Here is a 15,694-nt window from a genome sequence, read left to right as displayed (position 1 = left end):
GGAAAATAGTATGCGAAATTGGGTTCACGGATATAATAATGATTAGGAAGACATCCCCACTGACATCATTAAGAAATATTTAATAGTCTGAAAGTCAGACAAATCGATCCCGAAAGCTCCAGCAAAGTCAACTACCACCATTCCAAAGACCAGATAATGACGTGTTAATCTTATTTGTGTAAATTGCCGATGTAATATAACAACACAAAACTCTTAAATACATCGGGCTAACATCCTGATATCAACCCTCATAAAATGTTTGGGTCCAATTTAAGAAAAAACTCCAACGGAGGATCAAGATTTTCTAAAAATTGGGGAAGCAGTATCCATAGAGTGGAACATACCGAGCCTTAATTTTTGGTTTAACTCAGCTCATTAATGCTCCAATGAATGTCCAAAGTGAATAGACAGCTCATTAAGGGACACACCTTTGGTAATTCTCGAAGAAACCATCGATTTGGTAATTTTTGCAATACTTTTATTGTCACCCCCAAATAGTAGTTAATTCTTATTTTTGACCGTATTTGTCATAAATCGCAAATACCCTTTGCATATTTTGACGCAATATTGTTGTAAGGACCTATAGCAAGAGATTTGCACAAAAAACCGTATAGTTTTTACATAATTTGTTGCCATAAACGAACAATTAATATGAAATTTTCTTCAATTTTGGTTTTTGCAATACTTTTCTTGCCTAACTGTATATTTTTTGTTTTTTATTTTTAAACAGTAATAATTAGTATTCTTTAGGTTCTACCCATGGCACAATTAACCAGGTAGTGGCATCGTAAAATTTTGAATATGTTATGTCAAAACTTTCTTTATGTTGTTGGGAAAATTACAACAAAAATATTTTTTTATAAAGGGATTTGACTTTTCATATTCGATCAGCTGGTGTGATGCCACTACCTGGTAGTTCTGCCATGGTTCTACCATATGATGGGGGCATTTTGACATTAAATGACACCTTTTTTATTACTGCGTTGGCAACTCTAATCACAAAACCACCCTCGGTGGCCAATTGGCTGCGACGAATGGTCGACTGCAAAATATGTAGCGTGGTTGTCGATTATAAAAAAAGATTAGTCGTAAAAAACGAAATAAGCAAAAACGTAAAAAAATAAATATGCGTTCGGTTGCTTATTTAGCCGTGCGTGTCAATATTGTGTAGCAGTTGAAGTGTACAGCTGATGCTAATGTTTTAGATGCTGGCTTTTAAACCCTGAATGTTTTTGTTGTAGCAGCATATAATGCTGGGTTGGCAGCCGCTGGCAGAAACACTTTTGGTTTCGGGTCAATCCGGTACGTAAGAACCCGCTGCCGTGGGATTGTTTTTAAACCCTGAATAGCATGGTTTTGGTCGAGTGTATTTACGCATGGATTAAAATTTGGGTGTATGTATTTATGTGTTTGTCTTAAAGTAATATATTGGTCTGTTCCAGTACTGCAAGAATCTACTAATTTTTATTATTTTTTCCGATAACATAAAGGAAAAAATGTTATCGTAGTAGAAAGTAGTAGCTTCTTGCAGGTTCTGGAACAGAGCATATGTATATAACTTAAATTTTCATTTCCATCAGTCTTCTTTATGGCTGCCTTGGCTTCTCTTATGGCTTTGTTGGTTTTGTTGTTGTATTTCTTTGCTGACACTGCTGTTGGTTTCCGTTGTTGTTTGTTGTAATGTTTATTTATTTTGATTTGAAAATTTTGCCTTTTTAAGCGAAGATCATTTTTAGTATTATTTTTTTATTAATTTCTCGTTGGAATCGAGCTTAACGATGCAAGTGAAAAAGGAAAGCCGACGATTCGAACCCACACACCCACCACTATGTGACATGCATGTTTCGTCTTCGGTAAAGGCTCTTCAGACATATCGGATGTGGACCGGCTTCGCTGTCCTCGAACTTTTCTTTCAAATGCATTTTATTTTGATTTTCCCATTTAGTTGTGATTTCATGACAAACGCTTAAGGCGTGGATTTTTGTTGCTAATTTTTTCCGCATCGCTTCAAAGCGCGAAAGTGAAATTGTACTGTTTTCAATAGGACAGACCACAACGAAGCGAGGCTTCAGGCCACAAAGTTGAAAATTGTTGAACTTTTGAATTCTTCACCTGGCTTCATTTTTTGACATTCAGTTTGATATAAACACGTGTTCAATCTGTAATTTGTATGTTTGGTACTAATAATTTACGAACAATTCATATTAAAAAATTGAATTTTATTCGACATGTTAGGTGTGTCTTTTTACGTGATAATTTGTAATAATTATTACGAAATGTTACAAAATGCTGTCTTTTTACACAAAAGTTCAGTAAAAGAGAGCGAAGTGAGAGAACAATTTAGACAGTTGTTTGCTGAGAAATTGCTAAAACTTACTGAAATTATTTTTCCCAGCAACATTTAGCAAGTTCGATCAGCTGTTTTTTAATTATCTGCTAATGGTCAGCTGCTCAATTTTTATCTTATTTTTGTGGAAAAATACTATAAATATTACGATTTAGCTATATTTATTGATTATTTTATTAATACCTATATTAATTATTTTTTATTTATTTTGCTTAAAATTGAAGAACTTTTTCATTGCTTTGGAGTTAGTTTTTCTTTCATATAATGGTGCCAATGTTTTTGTTTTGGTCAACTGTTACCTTGCTAAAGTTTACTAAATGCTGTCTTTTTACTTTTTTCTCAACTTTCGTATCAAAGATAAAATCTCTCTTACTCTCTGAAAACAAGTTACTGAAAAAGTAAAAATACACAACTATTGAAATAATTACGTTTATAGTGCCCATGAATTTTACGCTTCGATGTGTGATACCAAGAAATAAGCGGCCTAATGAAGAAATAAGCTTAGCAGAACAAGTGAGAAAAGGCTATAGTCGGTACGGGGCCGACTATGTGATACCCTACACCACTATCTCTGTGCATAATCTTTTCACTCGAAAACATTTCTTTTAGGGAGATACGAAAGTTTTCACCTATTTGGCTTTTATACCAAATGACTTAAAATAATTAATATTTAATTTTATATTTGACTAATATCGACATCACCAACATCAATATGCTTCTATCTCTATGAGAAAATTTCGTGATGATCCGATCAAAATTCCGACCTGTCGTGTGATTGCAGAAAAAGTGGAAAAATTGATGTATTACCGACTGTTGCGATATCTCTATTATTTGACCACCTACGCCAACCTACTTTGCATAATTTTAAAGATGGGATTTTCTACATTCTTAGTCAGGCTTTGCTTTTAGATGGTCCCCAAAGGTGTGATATTCGTCATTATTATAAAAATCGCAAAAATTAAAAATTGGGTTATATTTGCGAATATTGCGATATCATCGTTGTAAAGGTGATATTTTCTACTTTCCTTGCCAGGTTTTGCTTTTTATATACCCTTATAGACGCTGAGATATTTGCTTTGGAATAAAATGTTAACTTTTTCTCCAAATAATTTTTTTGCTCATTCCGACCCCTAAATATTATCCGACCAAATCAAAAGGCTTCTTCCTCTGTGAGACCTCTATTAACCTCAAAATTTCGTGACGATCCGATCAAAATTGCGACCTGTAGCGTGATTTCCAAAAAAATTGAATAATGGGATGTATTACGGACTACTGCCATATCTCCGTTATTTGGTCATCAACGCCGACCTAGTTTGCATCATTGTAAAGATGGGATCTTCTACTTTCATAGTCAGGCTTTGCTTTTCGAAAGTCTTCAACCAAAGTTGTGATATTCGTCATTATAATTAAAATCGCAAAAATTAAAAGTTAGATCACCTACGAGAACCAACTTTACATCATTATAAAGGCGATATTTTCTACTTTCATTGTTTTTGGTATATTCCATACGCATGGTACAAATACACAGGTAGCCGCATCGGTAATTGTTGGCAACATAAGATGTCAAAATTTGACATCAATTCAATGCAATTGACACATTATGTTACCATCAGCTGGCATGATAATGCTACCTGTATTATTGTACCATGTCCATACGGAAGCTGAGATATTCCATGGTACAATAATACAGGTAGCATTATCATTCATTCGCTTTGGAAAAAAACGTTGTGTTTTTATCCACATAAGTTTTTTGCCCATTCCGACCCCTAAATATTATCCGACCACCACCAAAATCAATAGGCTTCTTCCCCCCCATTTAGCGCTGCCTTTGAAAGTAATAAGTTTGGCTCTGAACGCTAACACGCCGTCAAAACACTTTTTTCCTGTGTTTTTCGAGGACGTGGGTTCAAACCCCAGCCTGGGACTCAATTATGTTTGTATGAAAATATGAAATGAAAACATTTATAAAGGAGAAAATTGTCAAATGAAAAAAATTATAAAGGAAATATTTTTCATTTCAAATTTTCATAGAACAAGAATCCAGCCCCTGGCTCAGCTGATTTTATTTTTATTTGAAAATTTTGCCTTTTTAGGGGAAGATCATTTTTAGTATTAATTTTTAATTAATTTCTCGTTGGAATCGAGCTTAATGATCAGTAATGCAAGTGAAAAAGGAAAGCCGACGATTCGAGCACACACACCCACCACTATGTGACATGCATGTTTCGCCTTCGGTAAAGGCTCTTCAGACATATCGGATGTGGAGCGGCTTTGCTGTCCTCGAACCTTTCTTCTTTCAACAGCATTTTGTTTTGTTTTTTACAACAACAGTGGGGATTTTTTACAACAACAGTGATGTGCTTTCAACTAATTTTTTTTTATTGCACAGTTGATTTGCCGTCAACTGAAAGCACTTTTTTCGCGATCACCCTATTGATTTTCCGTCAACTAAGATCACTATTTTTCACGTTTGCAAATTGATATTCCGTCAACTACAAATTTGATATTTTTCGCGTTTTTTCACAATGGATACGCCGTCAATTATTTTTTGCGTTTGAGTTGATATGCGGTCAACTAAAAAAAATCGCTATTACTCGACAGGGAAAGTTGATGTTGCATCAACTTTTTTTCGAAGGCGCCAGTTATTACTATTATGCTAAAAGCATAATGTCCAATTTACATTAGCAACTTTTTCGTCATTAAAGCGCTCGGCACATACGGTGCGTTGAGCGTTGCGGTACAACAACCACATGAAAAAAGTGTAAGTGATGCCAAGTTTTTTGAAAAACAACAATATGGCTGACGCATTAAAGTTAAACATAATTAAACTGTTTTGGGACAACGCGTGTCCCAACGTGTCACTAAACGGACCGTATGTGCCGAGGGCTTTAGAGCTGATTCGTCATTTATTTGCTAAAACAGGCAACATTTTGCGTCATTTGCCATACAAAAATAAATGAGGATAGCTGCGTCATTTATTCTAAACAACGCACGAAAACACCATACTATTGTACGCAACCCTGCTTTTTCGTCATAAACTACCAGAAATTGCAACTGTTTTATGATGTCTTTGTTTGTTTGTGTGTGTTGTAGAAAAACAAAAATACTCAAACGATGACAAAAGTGAAAATAAATGGTTAAAAAACTTGCAAAAATTATATTTTTTTGTTTTTTTAATTAATTTAAGTTATTTGATACACATTTGTGTTGTGAAATTCCTATTTTTCAGAATAAATATACTGTGTGCGTGTGTTTGTGTTATTGTATAAGCCCAGCTAGCATTTGGAAGATTGTTTCTTCAAAAATCACATTGCGGAGTCTTTTTAGAGTCCCTTTGGTGATCAAAAATTGATTAAGTCGCTTGTATGATCAGAAAGGGACTCGAAAGTGAACCCCTGTAATGATTAAAAAGAGTTCAATTTCAAATACAACAACAAATTTGTAGCAATCACAAATGAATCATTGAAGTGTTTAAAATGTGACCATTTTTTGTTATTTATTGTCACATTTTGATCATCTGGAAGATTGAAAAGTGCTTAATCAAAAAAGGGTCATGCAGGTGTTTGAAAAGTGATTATAATTATGTATCTTCTGATCATATTTTGAACAGATAGGTGATTAAAAACTGATTGTTTTGTTTTATTTTTGTTTGGTTGTAAATAATTCTCATATACACTTTTTATAAAAGTTTGATATAAATGAAACATATAATATTATGTGTATAGACAAACACAACACATGTTCAGGTTTTGCCAAGTGAAATGAAGAAGCAGTATACTAACCACCGCGCAACATAAAGGATAATTAAAAGACATAACAAAGCAGAAAAGACAATAAAACAAAGGAAAGGAACAAAAAAGAATAAAAAGAATTTTTTTAATTTATTTCGTCTAATAAAAATACTCATAAATGAATCCCTAAAGACTCATGAAAATAGGCAAAAATGACTCGAAACTAATGCAGAGGAAGACTCATTTGTGATTTGTTTAGAAGAGTCGCCTGAGGTTACGTTTTCCTCCCGACAAAGGAGTCATTTATGATCAGAAAATGAGCTCATATTCCAGCTTTTTAATCGTGCAGTCGGATCAAAAAAGACTCGAATTTGATTAAAATTTTCAAAAAATGCTGGCTGGGAGTGTTTATGTGCGATTGTGTGTGTAAGCAAATGACGCAAAAAAACAGATGTAAATACACTTCATTTGATTCTAGGATTTCGTAAAACGAAATCATTTAATGTGCATATGTAAATTGGACTTAAATGACGATAGCTGCGTCACACAGTGGAAAAAAGAACCGATTTAGCGCGCCAAAAGTACAAATCTATGTTTTATTGCATGTTTGTCCATAAATTCGATATGAACAGATGTAAATTGACAAATTTACTTCATTTATTAATATATTTGGTAAATTTGAATTTTTACCGTAGAATGGTACCTATCGATTTTCGGTATTTTAAAGATTTCTACCACATTATCCAACCGAAACGGCTAGGATTTGGTATTTATGCATACACTCCTATAAACATTTTCGGTATAGGTCCACGTTTTCATATAGCCCCCACAGACCGGTACCACCGATTTCGGTAATTTTTGATGTTTTAGCCACATTATCCAACCGAAATAGCTGAAAGTTGACATTTAGTCTTCGTTGGTGGTATAAAATATTCCGACGGAGAATTTTCGGCACAGGTACACGCATTGATATGGCCCCCATGGAAAGGTACCGCCCTAATTTCAGCATTTTTACAAAAAAATACTATTAATAAAAATAGTAATAAAATAAAATGTTGCAGTTTGTTGGAGCTAAAATTTTACAAATTGGTTAAGAACTGTGTGTACTAAAAATAAAATAAAAAATCGAAGCGCCATCTCTCGACACTCCTTAGTAATAGCTTTAACAAAGTGCACAATTTGGAAAAAAATCGGATGTCACATGTTTTAAGTGTAAAATCCGAGTTGCAATAAATAACATCTTATATTCAACATTTTTTAAATCACCTGCTTCACGAAATGTTAGATTCAGTAAAGCTTTAAAATTACTTTGTAGGAAGAGTGCATGCGACGATCATAAATTTACTACTAAACTATATTATGAAAACTAGTTCAAAAAATGTCAACCAAAAATGGGCCGTTATTCCGCTTAGACTGATGCAAAATAAATTATTTTAATAGCCGCTGCATTCTGTGGACACCTTAGATTAATACTGCAATAATAATTTTTAAATTGGCGTATGTGACTTTTTTGACTTTTGGCGCGCTAGATCGGTATTTTTTTCCACTGTGCGTCATTTATTCTAAACAACGCACGAAAACACCATACTATTATACGCAACCCTGCTTTTTCGTCATAAACTACCAAAAATTGCAACTGTTTTATGATGTCTTTGTTTGTTTGTGTGTGTTGTAGAAAAACAAAAATACTCAAACGATGACAAAAGTGAAAATAAATGGTTAAAAAACTTGCAAAAATTATGTTTTTTTTGTTTTTGTAATTAATTTAAGTTATTTGATACACATATGTGTTGTGAAATTCCTATTTTTCAGAATAAATATACTGTGTGCGTGTGTTTGTGTTATTGTATAAGTGTGTATGTGCGATTGTGTGTGTAAGCAAATGACGCAAAAAACAGATGTAAATACACTTCATTTGATTCTAGGATTCCTTAAAACGAAATCATTTAATGTACATATGTAAATTGGACTTAATCCAAAAGAAATTAAAAGTTGATGTTTTTGTATGTACAATATCAAAGTGACGTTTATTAACTGAACTTGTAAGTCTATTTTGTTCTTTATTATATTATAACATATTTTAGATATTTTAGTTGAATTAGCAAAACAAATTATTTTACCTTAGCTCATACATTATAATTCATTGGAAAATAATTTATGTTTTCCAGTTTGTGGTTTCGTAAATAATTCCACGGAATATGCTTATTCGGTGAACTAAATAAGATATGAATGGTTGTACAAAAATGCTTATTTTAATAAATGAAAATATATGAATGTATGTTTATGTCTTGTTACACAGGCTATGCTTATTTTTGTAGATGAAAATATATGTATGTGTATTTATATGTGTGTTCGTTTACTCAAAATTTGTACAAATTGTTACTGAATGTTGTTCGTTTACTCTACAGTACAATGCAAAAGATCTTGGCCGATTACAAGAAGTTACTGAACTTGTAAAAATTTGTACAAATTGTTGAGTAAACGAACACACCTTATGTGTTGTTGCACATAACTCGCGTCAAATTTAATAAGAGCATCCGAAGCTCTAACGAACATGCTTAATGACGTCACTGACATTGTGGTTAAGTATATGACCCACAGAGAAACAAACAAAATAAATGAAGTGGCAATTCAAAAAATACTTTCAATTAAAAAACCACACAAGGTTTCAGTTTACCCAATGAAATAGCTCTAATTGATACTTTACACGATATGTTTTTTACATATGGGTTGTCACTTTTTATATACAAAATGTATATGCAAAGTGGCAGCACATATGTAAAATAACATATCGTATAAAGTACCCAGAAGTTTTAGCGCAAGTTCTAAAATTTCAGCAAAAATATATTAACCCTTTGTGGTCCGACGTTGCCTGTGGGCAATTTTGCATTGTTTTAGAATAAGTAGTCGAGTAAAAATTTGGACATGAAATATTTTAGTGATTTTATAAAATGCCGTTAAATGTCAAATGAATTAAATAATTGCAGCCAATTTTTTTTTTTTTTTCAAAAACCTTACTGAGATGTTGGTCTAATAAAATAAAAAAACAAACATACAATTTACAGTTCCAATCTGCGGTTATAATTTTTTGGAATTTAAAAGTTGCCTATGGGCAACATTGGGCCATTAGTGGGTACAGAGGTCCGCAAAATGCCACTCGCTTTTAATGCATATTCGCGATTTCGTGCTTTTTTCATTGCTTGCTATTGCCATCTCTGTTTAATGCTATTGCTTGCTTTGCCTTTACTTTCATGAGTGTGTGCCAATTGCACACACACAACACACTACAAGAGCTCGTTGCCTTTTTTTTGCACGCTGCCTTCGAAAAAGCACGTTGCATTACAAAAAGCAGTAGATATTTCTGGTCAAATTTACATGTTAATAAACATAAAAAATTAATGTTGAGACAATAAAAACAATTACTAGTTTAGTTTATCCTATTATTAAAGAAACTCAAAGAAAAAGCGAAATTTGGCAAATGTATTCATTTATTCAAACAGAAGATGGTACGATACTGTGTGGTGGTATGCAGTATTGTGCATACTGCATTTGCGAATCGTGTGAATACAAATGTAAAAGCAAGCAAGCATGCACTAAAGCAGTGAATCATTTTTTGGAGTGAATCTGCTTTTTGCACATTCATATTTTTTATATGCAAGGCACTGCACTATTCGCTTTTGGGAAAAGGCAATAGAGTGTGCCTTTTATATGCATTTTGCGGACCTCTGAGTGGGTACATTAGTAGAAGATGATAATGCTTACTAGTGGTATTCAATAAAGTACAAATGGTCATTGGGACATTCGTGCTTGTGAAAAATGTTGTATTTATATTATTTTTCGAAGACTGGCGCTCAATTCTGTTTCTATGAAAATATGAAATGAAAACTTTTATAGAGGAAAAAACTGTCAAATGAAAAAATATAAACGAAATATTTTTCATTTCAAATTTACCAGCCCCAGGACCTGGATTCTTGTTCTATGAAAATTTAAAATGAAAAATATTTTCTTTATAATTTGTTTCATTTGACATTTATTTCCCTTATAATTTTTTTTTTCATTTCACATTTTCATAGAAATAGAATTGAGCCCCTGGACTTGAATTAAGAGGATCTGACACATTTTTTTGGGTAGAATATACATATTACATATTAGGGATTTGTAACACATAAAGCGAATATCTGATGATGATAGTTTTATGTATTGTTTGATGTATTATCAGGTTAGAGTCTGCATACGTATTAGAAAATATATTTCAAACGCTTCTACTCTGAAATATTTCAATATGGGCATTTAAAATTATATGAACACCACCATATACGTCAAAATTGGTTAATTTGTGACCTATATATGAACCATTTCCAACAATTTTCCTCTAGAATTAATCAAATTCATTAGTTTATGCGAATAATAAAAAATATAATGATAATACAAAGACTTAAGAAACAAACGTTGTTAATTATTATAATCACAATGGCCCAATTTTGCCCACAGGCAACATTTGAAAACTCCCTAATCGAGACGAATTAATAAGAATTTTTTTTCGCAGAGGACTTCTTTTTGAAAAATTTTTTATCTCTACGTAGAAAAATTCGGAGTTCAAAGGGTTAAAATGTAAATAGGCCTTGAAGAATCGCAACGATTTGCAAATGCTATTTTATCACCTTTCGTATATGACTGTTCGTAGGGTATTCAGATAGAAAGGGACAAAATACAAGAAATATCCACCAACTAGATCGTAATATAAGAAAAAGTTAGTAATCCTAAGCAATTTGCGAAAAAAGCATCACAAAATTATTCATACTTTTCGGTTTTGACCGGATGTAGGTTACGCAATACTCAAAACACGAAGAAGAAGAACTTTCCAAAATAACAAACTTTTTAACAGAAAAATAAATATTGATAAAAATATACATATATGTATTAAATATAATATATATGAAATATTATAATATAATCGTATGTAAGGCCGATGGTAGGGTGCAAATGTCCAAAACCTGCTTTGAAATCGAATACCAATTGTTTTTAATCAAAAATGCTCAAAAATTTGTCCCGAAAAATTATTAAAAAAAATATTTTTTGTCACCTGCGACGCACTGTTACGTTAAAATAACGAATATAACACAAAACGAAAAAAAAAAACACAAGCTAACGTCCTTAAGGCCTCGGCACATACGATGCGTGGAGCGTCGCGCTACAACAACCACATGAAAAATGTGTAAGTGATGCCAAGTTTTTTGAAAAACAACAACATGGTTGGCGCATTAAAGTTAAACATAATTAAACTGTTTTGGGACAACGCGTGTCCCAACGTGTCAATAAACGGACCGTATGTGCCGAGGGCTTTATGCTAGTAGCCAAACAATAGTGCGACGCTATTAAGGCCTACGTACATAAGCTGCCTTGCCTGCTTACCTTGCTTACTTCTGATAAAAGAATAAAAAAGAAAAGGGCAACCCAGTTCGAAATTTCCTCGGCCTTCTTTATTCTTTTATTTGTATTATGTCAAAAATGAAGTAGGAAAGCAAGGAAATCAGGCAGAGCAGCTTATGTACGCAGGCCTTTACATACTTGTTTTTCGTGTTATGTTTGGTTGGTTGATAGATTTATGTATACAAGGGTGATCGACGCTTTAAAAAATGCGGTTGGAATACAAATGTGTTGTTATTAGGTCTGTACGATAACCCAAAAGTTTGTACAAATTTGCACAAACTTTTACAAAATGCTGTTCCATAAGTCCCGGGCCACACTACAGTAATTTCATTGAAATTTTGATATGAAATTGTGCGTCTCTAGATCGACGTCCATAGTAGAGTAAAATCATGAAATTGCTGTAGTGGAGAATTCGATTTAAGAACACCTAATTTCATGATATTTTTTAATGCAATTCACGCTAGTGTGGACTGGGACTAACAAACTTTTTCAGTAAAAAAGAATTGCAAGTAGTTGCAAGAACTTGCAAAAACTTTTTATTTGCAATGTTATCGAACAGGCATATTGTTATTTTTTTATACCCTAGACAGACGGCAGAGTTAATTTGCATTAAAAATTCATTAATTTGAATTAACTTTTTACCCTGACAGACGATAGTTTCTACATTTATGAAACAGCTGTTTGTGTTGTTTGTTTGTACCCAGCAGACCATTTCATAAAGTTTTACAAAAGTTCGCCAAAATATGCGAAACAAATATACATACTTTCTACCATTGACTTTTTCACCACGATAACGCAAAAATAAATTTTATTTATTGGCGATATTTTTGAGTCTTTTTAATATTAAAAAAATGTTGCAAAACTTTAAAGAAACATTTGAAAAAGATATTTTCGATAGAATTGGTATGGTGCGTAATGAAATGCTTGTGAAAACAAAAATTTAAAAAATAGATTTGATAAAAGGCGCTAAAGACGATTAGCTGCTATTCTATTCGCGAAAGACCACTACTTATTTGAAAGAAACGCGAAAATTGCTGATTTGTTTTCCTTTTTTAATTTCTTAAACATGGAAATTTGACAAAAGACAATTGATTTTCAACAGCATTGCCATATTGAAATTGCTAAATTCATTAAAAATTCAATTTGATTTTGTGCATTTAAAATGGGGATAATGTTCAAAATAATTTGAATTAACAGCGTGTTTTTGTAAAAAGTTTTTGCCCATTCGTTCGTCGATTTCATGAACGAAGACACAATTTGGTTTTCATAGCGATTGACGTTAGTATTCGTGTGACAAGCAAATGAAAGCATTTTATTTTCGTATTTTTTGGTTGTCGTAACAAAATCAAACGAACGAATACGTCAAAAATAAACGAATGGAAAAGACCCATAGTTTTGAATGAAAATTAAATAATTTGAGTAATAAAAGGCACAAAACACAGGAAAACTGGAGGGGAATGCAATATTATTTATTTCCATAGAAGCACACGCGTATATGTACATCCGTTTCTTTATTTTAGGTGTGTCTTTTTACGTGATAATTTGTAATAATTATTACGAAATGTTACTAAATGCTGTCTTTTTACACAAAAGTTCAGTAAAAGAGAGCGAAGTGAGAGAACAATTTTGACAGTTGTATCCTGAGAAATTGCTAAAAGTTACTGAAAGAATTTTCCCCAGCAGCATTTAGTTCGATCAGCTGTTTTTTAATCATCTGCTAATGGTCAGCTGCTCAGTCGAAGGTCACACTAGAGTGGTTTCATTGAAACTTTTAGGGATTCTTAAATCGAGTTCCCCATTACAGCAACTTAATAGCTTCGTTCCAGAACTAAAAAGTGTTTACACATTTAACACATTTTGAACATTTTTACCCGAAATGCGTTCCCGTACACCAAAAAAGTTGCAAAATGTTCACTTCTCTTTGAACAAAAATGGCGCTGAATGGCTCTCTCTTTAGAAACTTTTTACACGACAAATTTGAGCGAGCAAAAATGTGGAACATGTTTGCCGGCTTCCGATTGGCTGACACGCCGACTTTGACATTTGTTCCAGTTTTTTGACGTTACTGCCATTTTCCGTTCCCGTACATTTTGGAAAAATGTGTGTGTTGGACTCATTTTCAACAGATTGCTCTTTTGACACTTTTATCATTAAACAAGTACTGGAACGAAGCTTATGATTTTACTCTAGTATGGAAATCGACCTAGGAACCCTAGATTTCATGAAATTGTTTCAATGAAACCAGCTAGTGTGACCTTCGACTCAGTATTTATCTTATTTTTGTGGAAAAAATACTGTAAATATAACAATTCAAATATATATATTGATTATTTTATTAATATATTAATTATTTTTTATTTATTTTGCTTAAAATTGGAGAATATTTTCATTGCTTTGGAGTTAGTTTTTCTTTCATGCATTGGCCCCAATGTTGTTGTTTTGGTCATCAACGGTTATCTTGCTAAAGTTTACTAAATGCTGTCTTTTTACTTTTTTCTCTATTTTCGTATGTCCCGGTCCACACTAGCGTGAATTTCATAAAAAAATTTCATGAAATTAGGCGTTCTTAAATCGAATTCCCCACTACAGCAATTTTATGATTTTACTCTACTATGGAAGTCGATCTAGAGACGCATAATTTCATGAAATTTTTTCAATGAAATCAGTTTAGTGTGGACCGGGACTATCAATGAGTAAAATTTCTCTTATTCTTGGTTTACATTTACGAAATCCACTCGATTTCAACTGTCAAATCCAGGCAAGCATTTTTACAAAAACAGGCTGCAAATGCAAATTAAGACTGCCGTCTGTCTAGGCTATTACTTCAATTCTTACCGTCGGGAATTGCAATAAAAAATTTTAATAATAACAACAAACAATAGAATAAATGTGGCCGCTGAGGTAGGTAATAAGGTAGATAAACGGTCGATCACTTCGAATAGAAAACCCAATATCCCAATAGTAAACCGAAAATAAATGTATTTATTTTTTGAAAAGACAAATTACTCGAAACAATTTTTCCGATGCGCGGAATGTAGGGTATTGGACGGATGGTTGCACAATATAAAAAAGAAGTATAAACAAAGACTAGCTAATTTATTTTTTCGTCTTGCTTTATATTTAGCTCACTTTAAGAAAATGATTTCACGTACCTGTTGTTGATATTGATGAATCAAATGATGATATTGTTACGAATGTAACTGATAGGTTTAAGTTAATTTAGTTTAATTTCCGTTAATCTAAAAATTTGAATTGTAACGTAAAGTTTTAGTACGCATTAACTTTATTTAAGCAACAACATAATCATGTAATTATCGTTTGGTTTGCTATTTCTTGCATTTGTTTGTTTGTAATTACGTCATTAGTGTGCTGGTCCACTTTTATTGACCCTGCAAGTCATTGGAAGATTGTTGGACGATTTTTCGACCAGATTTTTCTTCAACGCTTCTTTCCGGCGATCTTTTAGTGAATTTTTATATAAAATTCACCCATGCGAGTAATTTGCCATTCGTAGACGATTCTCAAAAATTATTGTTTATAATCAATCGCTACGACAAATTACCTGTTATGCTTTAGGGATAGGTAATGGAAAGCAATAATCGATTTTTCGACTTTTCGATTTTGGTCTAAAACTAAAAATGCGATTTTTCCGTCTTGCGATTATTTCAGTTGTTTTAAAACTCGACTTTCGACTTTTTCATAACCGCAGAAAATCGATTATAATCGACTATTTGTCGATTTTCGAGTTTTCTTTTGAAACTGTAAAACCGCCAAAAGTGTAAAACCGCCAAGTCCACAATCTATGGGCAAACTCGAAAATCGATCACAAGATAATCGATTATGCGATTTTCCCTCCAGACAAAAGTCGACTACGATTTTTAGATTTTTGACTGCAAAAAGTCGATTAAACGATTAACCGAAAGTCGACTTACCTATCCCTATTATGCTTCTCGGCGATCTTTCCGCGAAATTGTGTTATATTCCGCTATTGTTAGGGCAGGCGAATAATATATTATTTTTCCGAACCCCGATCACTCGATTGTTACTCAAATTTTTGATTTGGTTGCTTATAATTCTCATATACACATTGTTGGCGTGATACCAGTGTTTGCGAAACCCAAAAAGAAAAGAAATAAAAGCAATTTGTGTATGTAATTTTATGTATGTTTATTTTCAAATCTTTGTT

At 32.7% G+C, this 15,694-nt stretch overlaps 1 protein-coding gene across 2 annotated transcripts in view; it reads right to left on the bottom strand.

Annotated features, from left to right (window-relative positions):
- Positions 1-15,329, bottom strand: part of LOC141401788 (uncharacterized) — a 43,262-nt gene extending 27,933 nt beyond the window's left edge. Inside the window, exons 1-2 of one of the 2 annotated variants that reach the window (XM_073982285.1) lie at positions 14,866-15,008; positions 14,661-14,747 (exon numbers count right to left, since the gene is read on the bottom strand). The gene's annotated coding sequence lies outside the window, so the exon portion shown is untranslated. Of the gene's footprint in view, positions 1-14,660 lie in introns of both variants that reach the window. The other variant, XM_073982286.1, reaches the window with a different exon arrangement.
- Positions 15,330-15,694: the final 365 nt, after the last annotated feature.

This window comes from Musca autumnalis, unplaced genomic scaffold (assembly GCF_047663935.1).
Source record: "Musca autumnalis isolate F117 unplaced genomic scaffold, ASM4766393v1 scaffold_4, whole genome shotgun sequence".
NCBI classification, from domain to species: domain Eukaryota; kingdom Metazoa; phylum Arthropoda; class Insecta; order Diptera; family Muscidae; genus Musca; species Musca autumnalis.
The sequence above is the reverse complement of the archived record's forward strand: the minus strand, read 5'-3'. Positions and strand labels throughout refer to the sequence as shown.